The sequence below is a fragment of the Mustelus asterias genome, chromosome 1 (genome assembly GCF_964213995.1).
Source record: "Mustelus asterias chromosome 1, sMusAst1.hap1.1, whole genome shotgun sequence".
Taxonomy (NCBI): Eukaryota; Metazoa; Chordata; class Chondrichthyes; order Carcharhiniformes; family Triakidae; genus Mustelus; species Mustelus asterias.
The window spans coordinates 61,717,780-61,740,356 of record NC_135801.1 but is presented as its reverse complement, the minus strand read 5'-3'; the positions used below and the strand labels follow the sequence as shown (position 1 = coordinate 61,740,356).

General features: G+C 44.7%; 2 protein-coding genes across 2 annotated transcripts in view; one reads left to right on the top strand and one right to left on the bottom strand.

Annotated features, from left to right (window-relative positions):
• The window catches only part of lyar (Ly1 antibody reactive homolog (mouse)), a 355,306-nt gene that overhangs the window by 275,864 nt on the left and 56,865 nt on the right, over positions 1–22,577 (top strand). The gene's annotated exons all lie outside the window — the stretch shown is intronic.
• LOC144507323 (von Willebrand factor A domain-containing protein 2-like) overlaps positions 1–22,577 on the bottom strand; it is an 82,652-nt gene that overhangs the window by 59,000 nt on the left and 1,075 nt on the right. The gene's annotated exons all lie outside the window — the stretch shown is intronic.

Below are 22,577 nucleotides of genomic sequence, written 5' to 3'. Positions count from 1 at the left end.
AACTGCTTCACTGGGCAGGGAATTCCACAGATTCACAACCCTTTGTGTGAAGAAATTCCTCCTCAACTCAGTCCCAAATCTGCTTCCCCTTATTTTAAGGCCATGCCCCCTAGTTCTAGTTTCATCTGCCAATGGAAACAACCTCCCTGCTTCTATCTTATTGATTCCCTTCATAATCTTATATGTTTCAATAAGATCTCCCCTCATTCTTCTGAATTCCAATGAGTATAGCCCTGGTCTATTCAGTCTCTCCTCATAAACCAACCCTCTCAACTCTGGAATCAACCTAGTGAATCTCCTCTGCACCCTCTCCAGTGCCAGTATATCCTTTCTCAGGTAAGGAGACCAAAACTGTACACAGTACTCCAGATGTGGTCTCACCAGCACCTTATACAGCTGCAACATAACCTCACTGTTCTTAAACTCCATCCCTCTAGCAATGAAGGACAAGATTTCATTTGCCTTCTTAATTACCTGCTGCACCTGCAAACCAATTTTTTGCAATTCGTTGGGGAGGGCCTTCAAGGGTGCAGGGGTTTGCAGAGGCACTGGTTGGGCATTACCTGAGCACTGTCTCCTGGCACTGCCTGGGGAGTGGCATGAGGCAGTGCCAAGGGGTTCCATGAAGGAGGTGGTGGGGGGTCTGTGGTGGGGGAGCTGTGGGTCCCATGGTGGGAGGTTTTCATGTAGGGGGAGAATTTTGTGGTGGGGGGCTTTCTATGAATGGAGTGGGAAGTTATGCGGGGTGTTCCTCCTTTTATTTCTTTTCAGTAAGGGGTGCCCTGATCTTTCAACAGCCTAAGTTGCTGGTGGGTGGATTGGTTCAGAGCCTGCCCTGCCAGCACGATGTTGTGCGACCTGCCCCTTCACATTTTTTTGAAGCAATATGGCGGGAAAAGCCAGCAGCAGAGCTGACGGGCTACACTCTCTTATTCCTGATCAAACGAACACTTTGAAAATGAAATCGGAAAATTTCACTCAATGTCTTGGATAAAGGGACCAAATGTATGGTGAGTTATGCAGCAGGCATAAGGAATCTGCAAAGGTTAAGTGAGTGGGCAAAAAAAATGGCAGAAGGAGTGTACTGTGGGAATTTGTCTACTTTGGCTGGGAAGAAAGGAAAAGCAGTATTTTATTTAAATTGAGAGAATACAATCTGAGTGTTCTGGTATGGCAACTTGATGGCACAATGGTTGGCATTGCTCCTCACAGCGCCAGGGACTCGGGTTCAATTCCAGCCTCAGGTCAGTGTCTGTGTGGAGTTTGCACATTCTCCCTGTGTCTGCGTGGGTTTCCTCCGGGTGCTACGGTTTCCTTCCACAGTCCAAAGATGAGCAGGTTAGGTGGATTGGCCATGGTTAATGTGCAGGGTTGCAAGGAAGAGGGCCTGGGTAAGACACTCTGTCAGAGAGTTGGTGCAGCCTTGATGGGCTGAATGGCCTCCTTGTGAACTGTAGGGAGTCTACGGTACCTGAATCACAAAAGGTTAATATGCAGGTTCAGCAAGTGATTTGGAGTCAAATGGAAAGTTGTTGTTCATTGCAATGGTGAGGTAAAATGAAGGTCTGGATGTTTTGCTACAGTTGAACGGGGCATTGCTGAGACCATATCTAGAGAACTGTGTACAGTTTTGGTCACCCTATTTATGAAATTATATCAATGCATTAGAAGCTTTACTCGACTGATAACTGGCAGAGGAAGGTCATCTTATGAGAAAGGGTTGGACAGGCTGGGCCTGTATCCATTGCAGTTAAGAAGAATGAAAGCTGATCTTACTGAAACATATATGGTGCTGAGGGAACTGGACAGGGTGGACGCCAGGCATTGCCCTGGCAATGCCCCTCAGCACTGCCCCCTGGCTTAGTACAGGTGGGCACTGCCAGGTCAGCACCATGCTAGCCTGGCAGTGCCACCCTGGCATTGCCAACCTGTGCCAAGGAGCGGGTCCCAGTGGAAGCCTCATGGGCGGCAGGGGGGGTGTGGTGAATGCTGCTGTGCTTGTGGGCCGGGAGCGGTTTAACAAGCAGGGGGTTCTGGGTGCCGGCGCTGGCCATTGTGGGATAGTAAGTGCTGGCTTTGGCTGTGGAGGGGAAAGGGTTGATGATTGCAGGGGAGGGGGAGGGAGAAGGAGCTGATGATCAGGGAGAGGGGGCCGATGATTGTGGGAGGGGGAAGAGAGAAGGGCAGTAATCACCGGGGGGAGAGGGCAGAAGAAGGAGAACAGGCTGATGATCAGTGAAGGGGCCAGCAAACACTGGCTCCAATCAGGGGTGTGAAGTGGAGCCCTTGAGGCCTCGGTGACGTGGTAGGGGGAGGTTTATTGGAGTTTTGATTGGGGCGCCCTTTAAAGATGACACCCCAATCTCTGAGCAGCCCGGTTTTGCCAACATGTTTAAGCCCTGTCCTCCTCTATGATGGTGTGAATCATGCCCCCTTGATTTTTTCTGGCAGAGTGTGGTGAAATCTGGAGAGAAAAATGACTGTTTTACTGGAGAGAAACACGCAGGTTCTCTTGCCAGAAACAACACCGTCATTTTATTTATTAGTGTCACAAGTCGACTCACATTCACATGCAATGAAGTTACTGTGAAAATCCCCTAGCCGCCACACTCAGGCGCCTGTTCGGGTACATGGAAGGAGAATTTAGCATGGCCAATGCACCTAACCAGCACATCTTTTAGACTGGGAGGAAACCCACGCAGACACGGGGAGAATGTGCAAACTCCGCACAGACAGTGAACCAAGTTGGGAATCGAGCCCGGGTCCCTGGTGCTGTAAGGCAGCAGTGCTAACCACTGTACCATCGTGCTGTCTCTTTAGTAAGGTCTCATCCTATGTATCCAATCCTTCGGGTGAGGCTATAGTTAAGCCATTATGTTTCAGAAATGCATCAGGGAAAACATAACCACAGCTCATGACAGATTCAATTACCTGAAGAAAATTGAACTGACTTAATAAAGAATGAGAAAGTGCTTGAGGCAACTTCAGGCAGCATGTAAAGAATTTTCCCTTCTGTGTTTTATTTACCCTTTCTATTTTATGTCTGTGCTATAGAAGCCATCTGATGGAGCCATCGTGACTTACGCCTCTTTGTCTGTTTGAAAACAGATTGCAGTCAAGTAAAAAGAATCCATGCATTGCTAAGAGGTCTATAATTTTGGATTTATTATATAATGCTGTCTACTAGATAATGGGTGAGAAATTGGGACTGTTTGGGTCCATTTTTGAGGTGCTGGGAGTGCCCTTAGAGTTTTAACATGCATCAATGAAAGATGCATGCTATTATGGAATGAATCTTGCCAGGTGCCACATTAGCGAGCGTGTTAGTCATGCTGTATGTAGACAGACAAATCATAATGCCATCAGCACAGATCAGTTGCTAGTTAATTTATTCTGACACAGAAACAGAAAATGCTGGAAAATCTCAGCAGGTCTGACAACATCTGTGGAGAGAGAATAGAACCAAAGTTTCAAGTCTGGATGACCCTGCATTTTCTGTTTTTGTTTCAAATTCTAGCATCCGCAGTATTTTGCCTTTAATTCATTCTGACTGTTGCTTTCATTCTACAAATGTTTGGTGATATCTATTGTTGTGTACAGTTGAAGAAACCTACAGAGTGTCGTAGCAGGTACTGAAGAAAATTTTGATGACTTTAGCCAGTATTTCCCAGACACAGGAGCACTAGTAGACATTCCCCTCTGAATACTTCACTAGGTGGATGATAATGATAAGAAGTCACACAGAATAGGACAGCTGCAAAAAGGAGGGGGGAAACAAGGACTCTCTGCAGGATGACACATCTTCCCAGGGTGTTCAGAGAGAAATTCTCCTACCTGAATCTCTGTGAGGGACAGTAGGCTGAAGCCTCAAAGCCAGGGTAGTTAATTGCTTTATCAGCACAGAAGTGGCTTGGGACTTCCAGAAGGTCCCAAGGCAGGGTTGCCCCAAACATTTCAGCCCCAATGCCAGCTGTATTAAATTCAGCCCAGTAAATGTGAGATGTGCGTTTCTACTCTCGCCATAACTGTACCCTCAGTGCAGGACAAGGACAGCATTGCCAGTGGTTGTAAAGGAGATTCGGGTCATGAACTTCTTTGCTTCTTTCTGGCACCTTCTAGGCCACAGCTGAAGATACTTGCACCAGATATCTAATTGCTCTCCACTATTATTAAAGAAAGAACACAGAAGCTCTCTATCCAAAAACAGCCAACTACATTTCCTATAGTTATAGACACTATAGTTAAGAAAGCCCACCAATGCCTCTATTTTCTCAGGAGGCTAAGGAAATTTGGCATGTCCACTACGACTCTCACCAATTTTTACAGATGCACCACAGAAAGCATCCTTTCCAGATGTATCGCAGTTTGGTATGGTTCCTGCCCTGACCAACACCACAAGGAACTACAAAAGGTTGGGAATGTAGCCCAACCCATCACACAAACCAGCCTCCCATCCATTGACTCTGTCTACACTTCCCACTGCCTCGGAAAAGCAGCCAGCATAATCAAGAACCCCAAGCATTTTGGACATACTCTTTTCCACCTTCTTCCATTGGGGAAAAAGATACAAAAGTCTGAGATCACGTACCAACCGACTCAAAAACAACTTCATCCCTGCTGCCATCAGACTTTTGAATGGATGCACCTAATAGTAGGCTGATCTTTCTCTACACTCTAGCTACGACTGTAACACTACATTCTGCACCCTCTCCTTTTCTTGTCCCCTACATACTCTATGAATGGTATGCTTTATTTGTATAACACACAAGAAACAATACTTCCACTGTATCCCAATACATATGACAATAATAAATCAAATCATAGAATCCTACAGTGCAGACGAAGACCATTTGGCCCATCAAGTCTGCACCGACCACAATCCCACCCAGGCCTTATCCCCATAACCACATGCATTTACCCTAGCTATTCCTCCTGACACTAAGGGTCAATTTAGCATGGCCAATCCACTAAACCCACACATCTTTGGACTGTGGGAGGAAACCGGAGCATCCAGAAGAAACCCACGCAGACACGGGGAGAATGTGCAGTCTCCTCACAGACAGTCCCCAAGCTGGGAATCGAACCCGGGTACCTGGCGCTGTGAGGCAGCAGTGTTAACCACTGTGCCACCATTCCCAAGTTTCTCTCTTGAATTCCAAAGTAGAGTCACATTGGACTTGAAATGTTAACTCTGTTTCTTTCTTCACAGATGCCGATAGACCTGCTGGATTTTCTAGCATTTTTTGTTTTTATTTCAGATCCCCTATATAAAAGCAGAAGTATTTTGTTTTTATATAACTGCTCTTCATTCTCACTTGCTGGACAGAAGCAGGCACTGTGAGCATATAGCTTCACTGTAGTCGTTGCAGGCTTGCCAATGGTGCAGAGTGTCATTGACTGCACGCAGGTCGATTGCTTTATGGAACCGCATTAACTCTGTTCTATAAAACGGCTCCGGTTTCTCAAAGTCCAGCTGGTTTGTGATCATAGGTAGCAATGACCTGGGAAATTCCCGGGATCCTGGCTGCAGTCATTATGCATTCATTCTGAGGAGGTCCACTGTACCAGCTGAAACTCGATCACCAGGACAAATCCGAGGGTAGAAAGTGGGCAACAAGGGCTCTCCACTGATGGCATGTTTGATGGACTCTGCTGCACATCCTATGCACTCCAACAAAGTATAAATCCAACGAAAATGCCAACCTGGTGAAATTACAGCACATACATGCCAAACAATAAAAGCATTTTGTTTATCAGCAGAGCTAAGTCATTCCATGGCCAACGTACCAGCTCACAGCTCTAAAGTCCTGCCACATCCAATTGCAAATGTTAATGGACAATTAAACGTCTAACAGGAAGCGGGTGTCCATGAACACGCCCATTCTCAATGATAGCACAGCCCAGAACATGAAGGCAAAAGATTAGGCACAGATACCAGTCTTCAGCCAATTTGATTCACCCCATGTAGCACCAAGTAACAGCAAAGGCTTTGGGGCCCCGCCATCTCTGCTGTAATTCTGAAGACTTGTGCTCCAGAACTGTCTGCACCTCTGGCCTAGCTGTACAAGTACATTTCCAGCCACATGATAAATGACCTAGATATGTCCAACCTGTGTGGTGAACCATCGTTGGTTCCCACCAGGTAGTACTGAGCCAGGGTCTGGCCAGTACTATGAGTCTGTATATATGTTACTGTTGGGGTTAGGGTTGGGCTGTTCTACCTGTATTATAGTTATTATGGTACATCCCGGTCGGGCTCCGCCTCCTGGGAGAGGTATAAAGCTCACTGCTCTGTCTGGGACCCCTCAGTCTGGGATCGTGTATTATATATGGTAGCTCTATTGTAGTAGTCAATAAAAGCCTTTATTTCCTCGAGCATCTCTAGCCTCGTGAGTTATATCGCGCGTCAACCTGCAAGAGGCAGAGCAAGTCCAACCCAGTGCAGCCGATTACAATCCCATCATCCTCCTCCCAGTCATCAATAATGTGAAAGAAGAAGTTATGCCATCAAGCAGAACTAGCTCACCTGCCAGCTGCTCACTTACTTGTGTGTTTTTGGGTGTAAAAAAGCAAAAGAAAGCCAAGGCCTCACACTTCAGAATGAGGAATGTACCCTAAACAGCTCCAGCTGAAACGATGGTGGTATAAATTCAGGAATTCCGACAGCACTGCCCTGAACATTTCACAGGCACTCAGGCCCAGAGCAGGTTCTGAACAAAGATCGAAACCTTTCCACAACCTCTTAACATTCACAACATTCCAACGCCAGCTGTATTTGGATACCCTGCAGCCCTGTGAGCAAGAACACACACTTCTACTACTCTCAGCAGCACTTCCTCAGGGAAGGAGGTGTCAGAGTGGATTAAAGAACAAGACTTTCATCTGTGTGACCTGGTTTCACATCCAATCCAAAGGGATGAGGCGAAAGGCTCTTCTCTAATGGCAGTCAAGAAACTAAGAGAATCACACAGTCCCTTCGTAACTCCCCACCGGTGCCCACAGCCCTTCATCCTTTTCCCTCCTGTTGTTCAAATGACACATGGGTCAGCAAAGATTAACTGTTACTGCCCCTGGAAGGAAGTAAAAGCTATAGTCAATATTAGGATCCAAATCACAAACAGAGTCCGCTGGAAGCAGAAAGTACTGAGGGGGCTTGACCAGGTTATTTTGGCAAGTCTAGCAGCATCTGTGGAGAGTCAATGTTTTGAGTCCAATATGAGTCTTCTTCAGAATTGGACTGGATTAGAACCTCTAGTCAGCTAATTACATTTACGTTTTTTTAAAAATGGGCGGATGTTACAGCCTCGCTCATCCTGAAACTGTAAAATCCCGCCCGAGGTCAACGGACCTTTCCATTGTCCGCCACGAGAATCGGAGCGGCCGGGGCGGTAAAATTCCAGTCATTATGTTGGTACTTGTGCACAATGGCATATAAAATAACCTAATTCAATACATTTTAAAAGAAACAGCAATAATTCTGGCAATCTGAACTGAAAGCTGAAAATAAACAGTGGATCGAAAGAGGGAAGATACGTCCGCACTGTGCTTAGTAACCTTCACAGAATTGGACAGAATAAAATATAGGCTGGTGAGAAAAATAACAGATCGGGGCCGAGAAAACCTTCATGGATTGAAAGCCTGAGGAGATGCTAGAGCTCCGAATCACAATGACAAGAGTCTGAGCTCCTAGCCAAGGTGTCAGAGCTGTCACCAGAGATTCCACAATTGTGGCTCTCATTACATCTTCATAGAACTGGCCAATCATTCCATAGTTGATGGCATGCTCTCAGTTCGATAGTGGATGACATGCACTCCTCTTTACTCTGAGTCATTTTGTGCAAACTCACTTGCAATTGCCTCTGTGCAATTAAAAGGTCTTGATGAATAGCATTGGTCTTTATATATAGGCTTGTGCAGTCAAGGTTTTCACCTGTGCCCTCTGTAGCAGGGCAAGGCTGCAAGCTCTCCTTTTGACAAACTGCTTTCTGGGCTGTCTTATCCCCTCTCCATTCTCCTGCACATCAGTGCATTGTGGAAGTCCTGGTACTAGGATAAGGTTGAGTGATGCTGTATCTTCAATAGTGCTGCCTTCTTCAGTTCCTCATTCCCTGGCTGTTCTGTATTTGCTTCACCTGAAAGAGAAGACGAGGGGTGAGTGGGATGAGCTGTTATGAGCAGTTGCTCTGTATCCTGTGTATTTTCTTAAGACAGATCTTAGTAAGAAGGAATAGAGTGGAACATTGCCGAGAGCACTGTAGCATGCATCGCCAGACTTGTCACTCGCCACATCTCTGACATGACCCATCCCCACGACCTCCATGATATCCATCTTGACTGGGGAGAAAACATTACCGGGCATAGAAACATAGAAACTAGAAGCAGAAGTAGGCCATTCAGCCCCTCGAGCCTGGTCCAATATCCATTTTGATCATGGCTGATCATCAAATTCAATATCCTGATCCGCCCTTCTCCCCATATCCCTTGATCCCTTTAGCCCCAAGAGCAATATCTAATTTCTTCTTGAAATCAGACAACGTTATGGTCTCAACTACATTCTGTATTAGACACATTCTGGGTGAAGAAATTTCTCCTCACCTCAGTTCTAAAAGGTTTACCCTTTATCCTCAAACTATGATCCGTAGTTCTGGACTCCCTCACCTTTGGGAACATTCTTTCTGAATCTACCCTGTCTAACCCTGTTAGAATTTTATAAGTTTCTATGAGGTCTCCTCTCACACTTCTAAACTCCAGTGAATATAATTCTAACTGACTTAGTCTCTCCTTATATGACAGAACTGCCATTCCAGTAATCAGCCTGGTAAACCTTCGCTGTACTCCCAATAGAGCAAGGACATCCTTTCTCAGGTAAGGACACCAAAACTGCACAAAATATTCCAGATGTGGCCTCACCAATGCCCTACACAATTGCAGCAAAACATCCCGATCCCTATACTCAAATCCTCTCGCTATGAAGGCCAACATTCCATTTGCCTTCTTTACTGCCTGCTGTACCTGCGCATTTACTTTCAGCGACTGATGCACGAGGTCTCCAGGATCTCGCTGAGTATCCACCTCTCTCAATTTACACCCATTCAAGTAATAATCTGTCTTCCTGTTATTGCTCCCAAAATGGATAAACTCACGTTTATCCACACTATACTGCACCTGCCATACACATGCCCACACACTCCGCCTGTCCAAATCACACTGAAGCATCTCTACATCCTCCTCACAGCTCATCCTCCCATCCAACTTTGGATCATCTGCAAATTTGGAGATAATACATTCAATTCCCTCTTCCAAATCAAACTGCTTCTCCGACATCCAGTACTGGGTGAGCAAAAGTTTCTTCCAGTTAAATGTTGGGAATACTGAAGTCATTCACTGGAATCTTACTACTGTTCACAGCAGTGGGGTTTTCCCATCCTGCCACAGTGAATGGAGATTGGGCTGGCTGCAAAGATCTCCGACCTCACTGCAGTGGGAGCGTGGGGTGAACACCCAGTAAGATCACACCCATTGTTTTTCGATCCCGCTCCAAACTCCATTCCCTAGCTACTGAGTCCTTATTTGAAACTAAACCAGTCTGTTCACAACATTGGTATCATAATTGACCCCAAAATGAGCTCCTGACCACATATTCTTGGCATCACTAAAACCGCCTATTTCCATCTGTAACATCGCCTGATTCACCTTTGCCTTAGCTAATCTGCTGCTGAAACCCTCACTCATGCCTTTGTAACCTCTAGACTTGACTATTCCACCACCCAGTTCTTGCCGGCCTTCCTGGTTAAGCAGCAATATGATTTTAAATTCTCATCCATGTTTTTTTATCTCCTCCAGTGCCCCAACCCTCTGTTTATTCAATTCTGGCCTCCTGAGCATTCTACAGTTTAATTGCTCTACGCCTGGCGGTCATGCCTTCAGTTGCCAAGTCTCTAAACTATGGAATTCCCTCCTTAACGCTCCACTTCTTTGTCTGTCTTTCCTCCTTTTAAGACACTCCTTAAAATCTACTCTTGTGACCAACATTTGGATATCTCACATAATATATCCTTTTGTGCTTTGGTGTCATATTTTGTTACAGCAAAGCACAGGCAATTCTGGATTTGGTGGTGTGTAATGAGGCAGACTTGATTAGGGAGCTTGAGGTGAAGAAATCCTTCGGAGGCAGTGACCATAATATGATAGAATTTACCCTGCAGTTTAAGAGGGAGAAGCTGGAATCAGATGTGACGGTATTACAATTAAATAAAAGTAACTACAAAGACATAAGGGAGGAGCAGGCCAGAGTTGATTGGAAAGGGAGCCTAGTAGGGAAGACAGTGGAACAGCAATGGCAGGAGTTTTTGAGAGTTATTTGGAAGGCACAACAGAAATTCATCCCAAGGAAGAGGAAACATGCTAAGGGGAGGACGAGGCATTCATGGCTGATGAGGGAAGTCAAGGACAGCATAAAAGCAAAAGAAAGAGCATACAAAGTGGCAAGGATTAGTGGGAAACCAGAGGATTGAGAAGCCTTTAAAAGCAAGCAGAGGACAACTAAAAAAGCAATAAGGGGGGAGAAGATGAAATATGAGTGTAAGCTAGCTAGTAATATAAAAGAAGATAGGAAGAGTTTTTTTCAATATATAAAAGGTAAGAGAGAAGCAAAAATAGCGATTGGACCACTGGAAAATGAGGCTGGAGAAGTAATAATAGGAAACAAAGCAATGGCAGAGGAACTGAATAGTTACTTTGCATCAGTCTTCACGGTGGAAGACACAAGTGGGATGCCAGAGCTCCAGGGGTGTTGGGGACACACGTGAGTGTAGTGGCCATCACTAAGAAAAAGGTTCTGGGGAAACTGAAAGGTCTGAAGGTGGATAAATCACCTGGACCGGATGGACTACACCCCAAGGTTCTAAAAGAGATAGCTGAGGAAATTGTGGAGGCATTGTTGGTGATCTTTCAGGAATCACTGGAGGCAGGGAGGGTACCAGAGGACAGGAAAGTAGCTAATGTAACACCGCTACTAAGAAAGGAAGGAAGCAGCAGACGGGTAATTGTAGGCTGGTTAGCCTGACTTCGGTCATTGGCAAGATTTTACAGTCCATTATTAAAGATGAGATCGCAGAGTACTTGGAAGTGCATGATAAAATAGGACTGAGACAGCACGGCTTTGTCAGGGGGAGATCATGTCTGACAAACCTGTTAGAGTTCTTTGAGGAGGTAACAAGGGGTTAGATAAAGGAGAACCAGTGAATGTGATTTATTTAGATTTCCAGAAGGCCTTTGACAACATGCCGCATAGGAGACTGTGAAATAAGTTAAGTGCCCATGATGTTAAGAGTAACATCCTGGCATGGATAGAGGATTGGCTGACTGGCAGAAGGCAGAGAGTGGGGATAAAAGGGTCTTTTTCAGGATGGCAGCCGGTGCCTCAGGTGTCAGTGCTGGGACCACAACTTTTCACAATTACATTAACAATTTGGAGGAAGGAACTGAAGGCACTGTTGCTAAGTTTGCAGATGATACAAAGATATGTAGAGGGACTGGTAGTATTGAGGAAGCAGGGGGATTGCAGAAGGACTTGGACAGGTTAGGAGAGTGGGCAAAGAAGTGGCAGATGGAATGCAATGTGGAAAAGTGTGAGGTTATGCACTTTGGAAGGAGGAATGGAGGCATAGACTATTTTCTAAATGGGAAAATGTTCAGGAAATCAGAAACACAAAGGGACTTGGGAGTCATTGTTCTAGATTCCTTTGAGGTTAACATGCAGGTTCAGTCGGCAGTTAGGACGGCAAATGCAATGTTAGCATTCATATCGAGACGGCTAGAATACAAGAGCAGGGATGTACTTCCGAAGTTGTATAAGGCTCTGGTCAGACCCCATTTGGAGTACTGTGAGCAGTTTTGGGCCCCATATTTAAGGAAGGATGTGCTGGCCTTGGAAAGGGTCCAGAGGAGGTTCACAAGAATAATCCCTGGAATGAAGAGCTTGTCGTATGAGGAACAGTTGAGGACTCTGGGTCTGTATTCATTGGAGTTTAGAAGGATGAGGGGGGATCTTATTGAAACTTACAGGATACTGCGAGACCTGGATAGAGCAGATGTGGAGAGGATGTTTCCACTAGTAGGAAAAACTAGAACCAGAGGGCACAACCTCAAGCTAAAGGGACAATCCTTTAAAACAGAGATGAGGAGGAATTTCTTCAGCCAGAGAGTGGTGAATCTGTGGAACACTTTGCCGTAGAAGGCTGTGGAGGCCAGGTCATAGATAGGTTCCTGATTAATAAGGGGATCAGGGGTTATGGGAAAAAGGCAGAAGAATGGGGATGAGAAAAATATCAGCCATGATTGAATGGCGGAGCAGATTCAATGGGCCAAGTGGCCTAATTCTGCTCCTATGTCTTATGGTCTTATGGTTATTACAAAGCCTCTGTGAAGCGCCTTGGAACATTTTATTACATTGAAAGTGCTATAAAAATAAAGGTGGTTGTTGTAGTAGGGTCATCATGTTTAGCAGTCATCAAATAAAGGGGTGTTTAACTTGTCAGGGAATGTGCAAAGCTTTGTTGAAGTAGACCAAAAGGAGTTTTGTAACAACTCATAGAATCAGAGAATCCCTACAGTGCAGAAGGACGCCACTCAGCCTTTGAGTTTGCACTGACAACAATCCCACTCAGGCCTTATCCCCGTAACTCCATGTACTTACCCTGCTAATCCCCCGAACACTAAGGGCCAATTTATCATGGCCAATCCACCAAACGCGCACATCTTTGGAGTGTGGGAGAAAACCAGACCACCCGGAGGAAACCCACACAGACATGGGGAGAATGTGCAAACTCCACACAGTCACCATAGGCCGGAATTGAACACAGGTCCCTGGCGCTGTGAGGCAGCAATGCTAGCTACTGTGCCGCTGTGCCGCCCCAACTCATTTGACAGGCTGTGAAGTAGAGTCCCTGATAGGTATAAATATCTCCACTTGCTGTTGCAACCTGAGCTTGACCCGATTTCCCCCTGAAGCCCAGGACAGACTCTGCTCTGACTGGCAGCCCAATCTTGTTCCGACTGTGCAGATAAAGTTGACTGAAACACCTGCTGGTAGCAGACACTCCTAAATGAATTGACCCACAGTTGCCAAGTCAACTGATCTTAATATAAACAGGGACACATACGTGAGTGATGAAGCAGTAAAAGCTGGTTTCTAAAGGAAAATGAATGAATTTGTCAGTTTGTGGGCATGTTGCGGAAGTTCGAAATATAATGAAATAAATGAACTTTTAATGTATCTTGCAGTGTGCTGAAGCAGAAAAAATATCAGCTGAGCAAAAGACAAAGTGGTTGACTCCTGGAGTTAGTCTGGGAGTGTTCCTGTGACATCAGTTGGAGATCACTGACATGGATCATGCACAATAGGTTAGTGGCTGACCAAGGAGCAGCGCTCCGAAAGCTCGTGATTCCAAATAAACCTGTTGGACTTTAACCTGATATTGTGAGACTTCTTACTGATATGTTTGAACCAGGCACGATTGCATCACAAAATCCCTGATGAGCCTCATGCTCTGCTCAACTAGCTGACTTTGTTGCAACAGATCCACTTCCTGACTAATTGCTGCAAAGAAATGATCAAGAACAACATGACCATGAAACCATCATCGATTGTCGGAAAAAACCCATCTGGTTCACTAATGTCCTTGAGGGAAGGAAATCTCCCATCTTTACCCTACATGTGACTCCAGAGGCACAGCAATGTGGTTGACTGTCAACTACCCTTGAAGGGTGACTAGGGATGGGCAATAAATGTTGGCCAGCTGACGACGCCTATGCCCACTATTGAATGAATACATTAACAAGCCATTACTGCCCATTTTCTTCGGTATGAAGTATAGAATCATAAAAACACTACAATGCAGAAAGAGGCCATCTGGTCCATCACATCTGCACCGACCACAATCCCACCCAGGCCCTACCCCCTTATCCCTACATATTTACCCGCTAATCCCTCTAGCCTACACATCTCAGGACACTAAGGGGCAATTTTAGCATGGCCAATCAACCCAACCCGCACATCGTTAGACTGTGGGAGGAAACCGGAGCACCCGGAGGAAACCCATGCAGACATGAGGAGAATGTGCAAACTCCACACAAGTAGCAATACTTAAAGTTGTATTAACCAGTGAAAATAATCCCTCGGTACTATTTAGTCCTACTCATGTTTTTTAACTCAAATTCATGAAGAAAATCAAGCCATAGTCCTTTTTAAATTATTTGGAAATTAATAATTGTAGATACAAATAATCTTTAGCCCAAACCTCAAAAAATGAATGGGTGGAGAAGAAATTGAATTTAGGGAATACCAGACTTTCACTATGCCATAAGGGCTCTGTCATTAGCTCCTCCGTTATCTCAGACAACATTATAGTTCTTTGTCATTGGTTGTAATAGTTATTTTAGAAATACCTGTCTAAAATTTCAGCATAATTGAAGAGACAATAATCTGGTGGTTTAAAAGGCTTTCTTGGTCTGTAATTTACAAACATTTAGCTATCATAAATCACTGAATGGTTTACAACTTGAAAACTACAAAGGAATATTTTATACATCTTGAAATGAATGATGTTAGAGCCAAAATCTTCACACGTTAATTTATTCAAATTACCTCAGCCTTGCAACTCAAATAAAAAGGCTTAAATAAATGTTTAATCATTGCATAGGTTTAATCTTTTAATTCATGTTGACATCTAATTCCTGCTATTGAAATATATCTTCTTTGTTGTCTGTGTGTCTTCATCTACAGTAATGGTTATCATATGGAATCACAGAATGGTTCTGTGCAGTAGGAGGCCATTTGGCCTATCAATTCTATGCTGGCTCTCTCAGATAATCCCATTCCCCTGCCCTTTCCCCATCCCTGCAAATATTTCCGAGTCAGGCACTTATCTAATTCCCTTTTGAAAATTATGATTTGAATCTGCCTGTACTAACCCCTCCGACAATGCATTCCAGATAGTTACTGCTCGCTGCATTAAAAAAAGCTTTTCCTCATCTCGCTATTGATTCTTTCGCCATCCCCGTTCCCCATGTATGAGAAAATTTCTCTCTGTCTACTCGAATTTGATCTTTTGTGATTTTGCACGTCTCCATCAAATCTTCTCTCTCTCAACCTTCCCTTCTCCAAGAGAACAACCCAAGTTTCTTCAGACTATCCACGGAACTCAAGTTCCTCATCACTGGAATCATTCTCATAAATGTTTTCTGCACCCTCTCTAAAACCTGACATAATTCTTCAAGGCTGGTGCCCAGAATTTGATTCAATGCTCCAAGTAAGGCCAGTAGTTTATAAAGATTCATCATTATTTCCTTGCTGTTGTACTCTAATTAGAAAGTCCAGCATCCTATCTGTGTTTGCAAATGTTGAGTTTTTCCAGAATATTTTGATTTTATTTCCAATTTCTGAAGTATTTTGCTTTTGCCACCTTAATTACATCTTCAGCCAACCTTGCCACCTTCAATGATTTGTGCACATCTTTCTCTGCTCTGCGCCACCTTTAAAATTGCCCATTACATTGCCCATTCCCCTTGCTCATACCAAAATGTGTATTGCTTCCCATTTCTCTGCATTAAGTTTCATCTGCTGCATATCATCCTATTCCACGAGTCTATGATGACTTCTATCACTAGTCTCCTTACAGTTCAAAATTCTTCCAAGTTTTGTGTCATCTGCAAATTTTGAAATTGTGCCCTGCCTTGATCATTAACATTTTTTCAAGACAAGTGATGGTGTAGTCCCTTTAGAAGCCACATATATGTTGCTTCAGTTCAAATGGCAATTGTCCACTACTGCCCTTTGTCTCTGTCACTCAGACAGTCTCTCATCCATGCTGCTAATGTCCCTTTCACTCAATGGGCATCAACATTGTTGGCAAATCTCCATGCTTTGATGAACCCATCCGATAAGGGGAGGCGATAGCCTAGTGGTATTATCGCTAGATTATTATCACTGGACTATTAATCCAGAAACTCAGCAAATGTTCTGGGGACCCGGGTTCGAATCTCACCACGGCAGATGATGAAATATGAATTCAATAAAAAATATCTGGAATTAAGAATCTACTGATAGCCATGAAACCATTGTCAATTGTCGTTAAAAATCCATCTGGTTCACTAATGTCCTTTAGGGAAGGAAATCTGTGTCCTTACCTGGTCTGGCCTACATGTGACTCCAGAGCCACAGCAATGTGGTTGACTCTCAACTGCCCTCTGAACAAGGGCAACTAGGGATGGGTAATAAATGCTGGCCAGCCAGCAACACCCATGTCCCATGAATGAATTAAAAAGAATTAAGAATTAAAAAGATAATCCTGTGTACACATTCAAAGATTGACTCAACATGTTGCAGCCTGCGTGTTTGATAGCTAAGTACAGGAAAGTCTGTGGGTTCTCAATTTTAGTTTACCACTGTCTTAGGATATTTCTCTGAGAGGCAGCCCACTTCAATTTTAAAGAGATTTCCCAATTTATTGTCGCTGAGACAATTAATTTCTATGTACTCTGTATATCGCCTCCCCACACAAGTAGTGCATGTCTTAAACACAATTTGCATTGCCTCTCAACATAGAAATTAATTGTCTTAGCGACCATAAATTGGGAAATCTCTTTAAAATTTAAGTGGGCTTTCTCTCAGAGAAATACACTAAGACAGTGGTAAACTAAAATTGAGAACCAAGACTTTCCTGTTCTTGGCTATCAAACACGCAGGCTGCAACATGATGAGTAATCTTTGAATGTGTACACAGGATTATGTGTGCACAGACTTTCCTGTGCTTAGCTATCTTTAATTTAGCTGTGTTTTCATCGCAGTTTTACCCCATTGATTAATTCACTCGCTAATCTTCATCCGTCCTGGATCTCTGTTTTGTCCTTAACTATCTTCTTTGCCATCTGACACAATTTTGGAATTCTCTTTGTGAAATACTGTGGATGTAAATCTGTGTCGCAACATTCCAGAGTGCTCAAGACTGGAATTAATTTGATGCAATTATCTCCCAATCTGGCATCAGATTGAAACATACATTAACTTGTGTGGATGTCAACTTACTTACTTGATTTACTGACACTGATAATATATTCTGCATGTATTTTGAAAAATACAGTCGGATTTTCCACAATATTAATCCAGGAAAATGGTTACGGTTGGGGGGGGTTAATTTGTCCTATATAATGGTTGAGATTGGGAATCAGCGATAGGTTCAGCTGCTATGGTGATTTAGAGAGTGGAGCAGTTTCTAATGCTGGTTTAGTTTGAGAAACAGTTGGTTTCAGTGGCAGAATTAGCAATGGAGTCTGTGTAATTCTGGGAGGGTTCACTGGCTAGAGGGACATGGTTAGTTTGGGATGCAGGTTGGTTTGAAGTATAAAGATACTGTGTTAGATTGAGGTCCAAAGATGAGCGGGTTAGATAGATCACGCTGAAATTGCCCCTTATTGTCAGGAGGACTAGCTAGGGTAAATGCATGGGATTATAGGGATAGGGCCTGGGTGGGATTGTGTCCGGTGCAGACTCGATGGGCCGAATGGCCTCCTCTGCACTGTAAGATTCTATGAGTTGCTTGAGTGGTTGGGGCGCTGCATTAACTTGGGGCGTTGGGATCATTTGACATGCTTGGTGTTTTTAGCTGTTGGAGTGATTTGTGTGACTGTCAGTGCTGAGATGTTTACAGGGGTAGCTTCAGCCACTGAAGTGGTTTGAAGCACTGGCCTGGTCTTAGGAGTTCCAGTAGTTGAGCTCTTATGGTTCTTTGGGATCAGCCAGCAGTTGCAAGAGTTGAGGTGGTTTGAAGTGCTTGAATAGTTGCCGCCATCAGCCCCTGTTCCCCCATATTGCTGGCATCGGGGCATCCCCCCACAAAATGGGAGTATTTACTATGGGTTTGCCTGCTGTGCCTGCCCCCTTGCCCCACTTCTTGGTGGTGCCAACTTGGCACTATCAGGTTGGCACTGTCAGGATGCCGAGGAACAGTGCCAGGGCACTGATCTGCCATGTCCTTGACCTCCTGAGGGCTACACTGGCATTCATACCCTTGGCGCGATTATCTCGACTGTTGGAGAGTAGTAGTGATTCTCACCAGCATTACATCACGCCAGTGGGTGGGAACATCTGACGTTCCCCGGAAGGTACGGCGTTAAGCTGCTTAAACAGATGCAAATGAATTTAAGTTCATGGCTATCAGATGCACGATGATTATGTCACCAGTAGGGGGTGGGGAAGATCTCAAACTGAGAGTTCCCTGCTGTAAATCCTGTTGTAGCCTTCTTGTGGGAGGGATTTTGTAGGCATAACAGGATTTGCGCCCATGAAAAAGGGGCTCCCCCCCACCACCCCCACCATAGTCTTTAAATTGTGCAGGTCTCTTAATAGAACATATGCAAATTGACTGTTCTTTGTCTGGAGAGTGTTGCTCCTACAGCCCATGTTGCCATGATGACTGTTATTGTTCCATTGCGGTTATTGGGACTTGTGGACCTCTGGGATTGATTGTAATTCTGTCCTCGGTGTAGCTGGTGAGATCCCTTCATCCTGTTGCACAAATGCTCTGAAGGAGGAGATTTACTGGTTGAGTGTATATGTCTGCATTGCCCCTGTATATCTGGTTGAGTCTTTACAATTCCCATGCTAAGTTGCCAGCTGTGGACTTGTGGGTCATTCTTTCCCCTGGATAAAAGCAAATTACTGCAGATGCTGGAATCTGAAACCAACAGAGAAAATGTTGGAAAATCTCAGCAGGTCTGGCAGCATCTGCAAGGAGAGAAAAGTTTTGAGTCCAGATGACCCTTTGTCAAAGCTAAAAGGCATAGAAAGTGGGAGATATTTATACTGCAGGGTGAGGGGATGAAAGATGAGTCATAGCCACAGAAACAAGAGGAAAGGCTGCTAGTGGCAGTCCACAGAGTGAATAAAGGGTGTGAACGGCCAAATGGCAGAGAAGCTAAAATCAGAGGGTAAACTGTGACAGATGGAGATGTTGGAGGAGGGGTTGGGGATGGGTGGGAGAGAGACAAATTGGAGAAAATAGGGGAAAGGGAAAGCAAGGGGGGAGAAAAGGTAAGGGAAGGGGGGATAAAATAGGGGGAAAGAGTGGGGGAGAAAGAAAAATAAAGAAAGACAATAAAGAAATTAAAGGTAGAGAACAGTTAAAATTAAATTAAATGAAAACAAAGGGGTTCAGGTGGGGTAGAGCAAATCATCTGAAGCTGCTGAATTCAATGTTGAGACCAGAAGGCTGAAATATGCTGAGCTGGAAGATGAGATGCTGTTCCTCAAGTTTGCGTTGAGCTTCACTGGGACATTGCAGCAGGCCAAGGACAGACATGTGGGCATGGGAGCAGGATCGTGTGTTAAAGTGGCAAGAAACGGAAGGTCAGAGTCCTGATTGCGCACAGACCAAAGATGTTCAGCAAAGTGATCACCCAGTCTATGTTTGGTCTCTCCAACATAGAGGAGACCACATTGGGAGCAGCGAATGCAATTCACCAAATTGAAAGAGGTGCAAGTGGAACGCTGCTTAACCTGGAATTAGTGTTTAGGACCTTGGATGGTAAACATGGGAGAGATAAATGGGAAGGTGTTACACCTTCTGCGATTGCATGGGAAGGTGCCATGAGTGATGGGAGAGGTGTTGGGTATAGTGCAGGAGTGGACTAGGTTATCCTGGAGGGAATGGTCCCTGCAGAATGCTGACAGGGGGAGGGAGGGGAAGATTTGTTTGGCGGTGGCATCACGCTGGAGTTGGTGAAAATGGCGGAGGATTATGCTTTACATGCAGAGGCTGGTGGGGTGAAATGTGGGAACAAGGGGGACTTTATCCTTGTTCTGGGAGGGAGGGGAGGGGGTGAGTGTTATGGCGTGGAAGATGGACTGCACGCTGTTGGTGACTGATCTTTCATCCCCTCACCCTGCAGTATAAATATCTCCCAGTTTCTATGCCTTTTAGCTTTGACAAAGGGTCAACTGGACTCAAAACGTCAGCTCTTTTCTCTCCTCACAGATGCTGCCAAATCTGCTGAGATTTTCCAGCATTTTCTCTTTTGGTTTCATTCTTTCCCCTGCTACCTTTGTGTTGTTCTTGAAATTTGTTTGTTTCTGATCTCACACAGCTTGGTTCATTGAAGTCTTCAGTTTATTGTTGTTTCCACAGGTATAGACTTAGCAGGAATCTTGCCCTTCAACTCTTCACTTGAAACATCATGAAAAAAATTGGTATAAATATTTTTCAGTTCATCCAACTCATCCATTACATACTGGCTTATAAAATAACCTGTAAGGAAGGTTATGGAGATTGAAAACCACAATGTGCCCCTCACCTCCACCCCTTCCCTCAAGACAGCAGCCTTCTCACCTGTGACATCTGGCTATCCTTATTCAAATAACACATCACCATCCATTGTATAGTTGACGGATCAGCACCAAGAATGTTAACATGCACCGACCTATTCCAAACCGATCAGCACGAAATGTCTTTTCACCCAGGCTGCACCAGATATAACTACCTCCCGCCTCTTCCAGTCAGTCCTCCAGATGACAGGCTGATGCACTATCAATCAAGCAAAGACTAGTTTGTATGCAAGAACAAATAGGCTTTTATTCACAAAAGACTTGGAGCACACCCATGCTGATGAACTGGTCCAGCAACTGAGGCAGGGGGGTTGGGAGCAGTCACCTTTATACCTGGACCAGGGGGGGAGAAGTCTCAGGCAGGGCCGGCAAGGGCATGCCCAGGCATGTCACACACACACACACAGGCAATAAGCTTAACAGTGGTTTACCACACAGGCACAGTCTGCTGCCTAAGATGTCGGGGCCTACCAAGGAATTCTTTAAAGCCTTCTCTGGACTCTTCTCCCTTGCAAATCCTGCTGGCTGCATTCGCTGGTCCAGAAGGCAGACTCTGGGACAGTGCCTGCAAGCAATTGGCCTCCCTCTCCTTCTCTGAGGACAAGGTCCCTCCAACTAAGTACACAATCTTCACTGTTTGTCCAGATGGTTGCAGAGGTTTCTGCGCTAAGGGGGAACCTTTCTGCAGAAAGCCTCCTCACGTATTTAGCAATGTGAGAATTATCTGAAATAACCAAAAAACACCATATAGAAACCTGTAATTCAACAGCAAATAACTGGCAGCAAAACTCCTAATGTCTCACCTTGCCAACGTCTTCTGGGCCTTTTATCTCACCATGGACAGGGAATGCATGAAAAACATGAGGGCAGCCTGGCCAATTGGCCCTCTGAACGCCATTGTACCCCATTTTGTGAAGGGTCGGGCCTACCATGTGCCCACATGGCAATTGCAAAATTCTGGCCCATGTGTTCTAGAACCTGCTGCTGGAGATTAATGCACTAGAATCAGTGGAAACCACTGCCACCTTGTGGTATACATTCAGCTTTGCAGTGCTCAACAACTCACTGCTATTGAGGTTCACATTTAATTTCCTCTGGTGCTCATTAATACATACATAAAAACAATCTTTTGTACACTGTTTTAACGCTGCTAAAAATTCAGAATCAATGTGGCCAAGTCATTTTTCTGGTATATTGAAAATCCAAAGTATGGATCATTTTCTAAGCTGGATGATTTAAAAAAAGACGTGAAAACACATTTCTGTGTCGAACCAATGCATTGTCACCACTTTCTGCAAGTGTACCTAGCTACCATTTCCAAATCAATAATCACAGAGTCACAGGAACATAGAATGGCACATCACAAAAAGAGACCAGCTGGCCGATTTTCACTCCATCTGACGAAGGGGCAGCGCTCCGAAAGCTACCAAATAAACCTGTTGGACTTTAACCTGGTGTTGTGAGACTTCTTATGGTGCTTACCCCAGTCCAACGCCGGCATCTCCACATCACCATTACATCTGTGCCAGCTCTTTAATTGAGTTATTCAATTAGTCCCACTGCCTTGCTCTTCCCCATATTTCTGTTCATGCTTTCCCTACAAATATTTATCCAATTCCCTTTGAAAGTTATGTTGAATCCCTGACCACCACCCTTTCAGACACCAGACCACATCTCACAGCAAAAACAAATGTTTCCTCATGTCACCTCTGATTCTTTTGCCAATCACTTTAAATATGTACTTTCTGGTTATTACATAGAATCATAGAATCCCTACAGTGCAGAAGGCGGCCATTCAGCCCATCAAGTCTGCACCAACCATAATCCCACCCAGGCCCTATTTCCGTAATCCCCCATTTTTCCCTTCTAATCCCCCTGACACTAGGGTCAAGTTAGCATGGCCAATCAACCTAACCTGCCCATCTTTGGACTATGGGAGGAAACTGAAGCACTCGGAGGAAACCCATGCGGACATGGGAGAACGTGCAAACTCCACACAGTGATCCGAGGCCGGAATCGAACCCGGCTCCCTGGCACTGTGAGGCAGCAGTGCTAACCACCGTGCCACCATACTGCCTAGTAGCTACTCTCTTCCATCGCATTTATTTTGTCAAAACCTTTCATGATTTGAACATCTCCAACAAAACTCTTCTTAACTATGCTCTGAGGAGAAAAAGCTCCTGTTTCTCCAGTCTCT